Below are 4,594 nucleotides of genomic sequence, written 5' to 3'. Positions count from 1 at the left end.
GACGCTGAACGTCACCTGGAATGGCTACAAACTGAACCATACGGACAAACCAAAATACCTTGGTGTCGTGCTGGATAGATCACTGACGTACAGATATCACTGTGAAAAAACCTGCCAAAAAGTTGCGGCCATGAACAATATTTTAAGAAAACTGACGAATAGTAAATGGGGAGCTAGTTCGACTGTATTACGAACAACTGCTCAAGCACTTTGCTTCTCCACGGCAGAACATGCATGCCCTGTATGGTCCCGATCCACATATGCCAAAAAAGTCACTACAGTCCTTAATGAAACATGCAGGCTAACAACAGGATGCATGAAACCCACTCCACTTGGGAAAATATACAAAGCAGCTGGATTCTCATCTCCTGAATCCCGAAGAATTGCGCACGAACATACAGAAAAATTTAAACAGATTCTCGACGATCGCCACCCGCAGCATGGTTCTTCATGTGGACGTAGCTGAGTTAAATCCCGCAAGAGATTTCTCATTAGAGAATTGAACGAGCCTCCGAAGGACTACCCTGCCTCACGAGAAATACACAGCGGCAGTACATCAAGCTGGAATATTTTGAGAACACTGAACCGCATCAGAACAGGCGTAGCACCAGCTAAAGCAAACGTAGTCAAATGGGGCTTCAAGGACGAAGGAAACAACAAATGCGACTGTGGTGAAGTTCAGGATATGGAACACCTTATACAGTGTTCCATTTGCCCCACAAGGTGTACCCTTGACGAACTATGGCTTGAGAAGAGAGAAACATTGGACTTGGCCCGACATTGGGTTGAAAGGCTTTGAAACAAATCTCCGGACACGAAAAAGTAAAGTAAGTAATACTGAGTACTTGGTGGATTTCGTAAACGGTACAGCAGGAGGGCGATTACAAAATACGTACAGCGGCTACGAAACGCCGAATTTTTCCTGTACTGACGATGGACAAAAACATGGAACACCACATTTAAAACACCTTACTATGCCTCATAAAGCACTCCGTCTTCAGGCCACGAGTGGCCTAACGGGACCATCCGACCGCCGTGTCATCCTCATGGAGGATGCGGATAGGAGGGGCGTGGGGTCAGCACACCGCTCTCCCGGCCGTTATGATGGTTTTCTTGACCGAAGCCGCTACTATTGGGTCGAGTAGCTCCTCAATTGGCATCACGAGGCTGAGTGCACCCCGAAAAGTGGCAACAGCGCATGGCGGCCTGGATGGTCACCCATCCAAATGCCGACCACGCCCGACAGCGCTTAACTTCGGTGATCTCACGGGAACCGGTGTATCCACTGCGGCATGGCCGTTTCCTATATGGTTTCCAAGGAAATCTTGTGCCATTTTTCCTGCACAATAGCGGCACGTCCAGGTAACGACGATGGAGGCGGATAGCGATTACGGACACTTCTCTCCAAAGAAGACCAAAAGACTCAGTATTATTGAGTTCTGGTGAATGTTGTGTACACGGGAGATACGAGGGTCACTCCAAAGGAATGCACACTTTTTTTAAGTCATCTTTTATTTTACATGTTTGAAAGTTTTACAGTGTGTAGATACATCCTTTAGGAACAATATTTTCATTTCTCCACATAATTTCCATCCCTCTCAACTGCCTTACGCCATCTTGGAACCAGCCTGTACACCCGCACGGTAAAATTCTGGACTAACCTGTTGGAGCCACTGTGTGGCAGTGTGCACAAGGGAGTCATCATCTTCAAACCTTGTTGCACGAAGAGAGTCTTTCAGTTTCCCAAAGAGATGATAGTCATATGGAGCCAGGTCAGGACTGTAGGGCGGGTGTTTCAGTGTTGTCCATCCGAGTATTGTAATCGCTTCCATAGTTTTTTGACTGACATGTGGCCCTGCATTGTCGTGTAACAGCGAAACATCCTGCTTTTGCCGATGTGGTCGAACACGACTCAGTCGAGCTTGAAGTTTCTTCAGTGTTGTCACATATGCATCAAAATTTATGGTGGTTCCACTTGGCATGATGTCCACAAGTAAGAGTCCTTCGGAATCGAAAAACACCGTAGCTATAACTTTTCCAGCAGAAGGTGTGCTATTGAATTTTTTTTCTTGGGTGGATTTGCATGATGCCACTCCATTGGTTGCCTCTTCGTCTCTGGTGAAAAATGATGGAGCCATGTTTCATCACCTGTCACAATTCTTCCAAGAAATTCATCTCCACCATTCTCCTACTGTTCCAAAAGTTCGCTGCATACCGTTTTTCTTGTTTCTTTGTGAGCCATGTCAACATTCTGAGAACCCACCTGGCACAAAACTTTTTTAATGTCAACACTTTCAGTATTCTGCACACTCTTCCTTCCCCTATCCAAACGTAGCGTGACAGGTCGTTCACTGCGATGCACCTGTCAGCAGTCACCAATTCGTTAACTCTCTGCACACTGTCTGGGGTGTGTGCAGTACGAGGCCTGCCACTGCGAGGACAATCCTCAATATCGCCGTGCCCGCTTTCATCACGTAACCTGCTTGCCCACCGACTAACTGTACTGCGATCGACAGCAGCATCTCCGTACACCTTTTTTAACCTCTTGTGGATGTTTCCCACTGTCTCGTTTTCACAGCACAGGAATTCTATGACTGCACGTTGCTTCTGACGAACGTCAAGTGTAGCAGCCGTCTTGAAGACATGTTGTGACGGCGCCACTCACGGGAACAGGTTGGTCTAAGTTTGAAAACAAGCGGGACGGATGTATCTACACACTGTAAAACTTTCGACATACAGAATGAAAACTGTATTTTTACAAAAATAGTGTGCATTTCTTTTGGAGTGATTGTCGTACAATTCATCCTTCTGCTCGCAAAAATCAGTTCTGAATTATGCGAGCCGTGTGAACAGGGGTCCTGTTTTCGTGGAATACAGTATGACCATTGGGGAACAAACGTACCATGGGATGGACCTGATGAGCCAAAATGGTCACATAATCCATGGCAGTAATTCAGGCTTGCAGATTAACCATGGGACACATGGAATACCATGATATCACTGCCAAAATCATCAACGAACGCCCGCCTTGTTTGACTCTTCTGACGTGTACTTATCCAGATGTTGGAAACAGCGTGAAACAAGATTTATTTACTTCCTTGCTTGGTTGGTTGATTTGGGGAGAGGGGTAGGGGGGCGGCTGCAAACAGCGAGGTCATCGGTCCCACCGTATTAGGGAAGGACCTCGGCCGTGCCCTTTCAAAGGAACCATCTAGTCATTTGCCTGAAGCGATTTAGTGAAATCATGGGAAGCCTAAAGCAGGATGGCCAGACGCCGGTTTGAACCGTCGTCCTCCCGAATGCGAGTCCAGTGCGCTAACCGCAGCGTCACCTCTCTCTGTTTTGTTACTTTCTTCCCTTGCTCTATATTCCAGATCTTATATCTTAGGCACCAAGATTTCCTGTTACGCTCACTTGTATCACTGATGAGTAGTTTTGGAATTCCAGGTTGCCGTGCAGTTCTCTGCTTATGGATCTCCCTTCGGTCTCTTTTGATACTGACAGGGTTCACGAGTTCGACATACAGTTCTGCAGTGGGTTTTGCAGTTGACATTCTCATATTTTTCGTCACAATCCTCTTTAATGATCTTCCGTCACAATCATTCAACAGACGCTTCAGTCCGTAGTGTGAGTTAGCGGATAATGTTTTTCCGCTTTCCCAGCAAGCGGTATGGATGTTCGATACGGTGTCTCTTCAAACACCAAACACTTCGACTACCTTGGTTACGGAAGCACCCACCATATGAGCACCAATAATTTTCCTATGTTGGCCTTCATTAGCTCTGACATAGTGCACCTATAACTATGAAAACACTGCTCTGGCTACGACGGACACTTGCGACATATTGAGGACATTGCACAGGTGTCTTTTATGGTCAAACACAAGAGCGCCACATGCCCACTTGGCTAGCATCTTTGTTTTATGTTCAGATATGTATTTCATGCAACAACATATCAAATTGGCTTGAGATGTATTACACTCCACTCACGGTAATTCGAATTTCATGGGACCTCAGAAACGTTCGTATAATTAGAGTTCAATTTAAAGAAGGTTAAGTGGGCAAGGTGGAATCAAAAACAAGTTGAAATGATGGCACCCTTGAAACTGGCAAATGAAGATAATCCTCACATGCTAGGTCAACTCTTTGAGGAGTTATGGAAACTTGGTAGCATACCCTTTGAGAGGCAATCGGCACTAGTCCCACCACTCCATAATGGGTAGACTGAAAACACGTCAGTAACTGCAGGGGTGTTTTCATTAGTACCTGTTTCACCAGAGATCCTCTCCAAACCACTCGAGAACCGAATTGAGGATCATCTTGATAAACGGATTGGTGAGTACCAGGCTCTTTTAAGGAAAGACTTTCTTGCCCAGAACAGATTTTTAACCTGTGAAACTTAATCAGATACGAGTGGTAGAAACAATTATGAGGTTGTATTAATTGATTTTAAACAAAAGCTTACCACTCAGTAAACCGCGATGCAAGTTTTGGAAGAATGTGTGTGGATGAAACTATCAGAAATTTAATGAAACATAGGATGATCCACTTACTTTCAAAACTTGAATTCGTTGGCAAGATCTTGAACCCCTTTG

The 4,594-nt window shown here is 45.4% G+C and overlaps 1 pseudogene; it reads right to left on the bottom strand.

Moving 5' to 3' along the window:
* Positions 1-1,186: 1,186 nt before the first annotated feature.
* LOC126163431 (5S ribosomal RNA) lies at positions 1,187-1,304 on the bottom strand (annotated as a pseudogene).
* Positions 1,305-4,594: the final 3,290 nt, after the last annotated feature.

Source organism: Schistocerca cancellata, chromosome 2, assembly GCF_023864275.1.
Source record: "Schistocerca cancellata isolate TAMUIC-IGC-003103 chromosome 2, iqSchCanc2.1, whole genome shotgun sequence".
Lineage (NCBI taxonomy): Eukaryota > Metazoa > Arthropoda > Insecta > Orthoptera > Acrididae > Schistocerca > Schistocerca cancellata.
The sequence above is the reverse complement of the archived record's forward strand: the minus strand, read 5'-3'. Positions and strand labels throughout refer to the sequence as shown.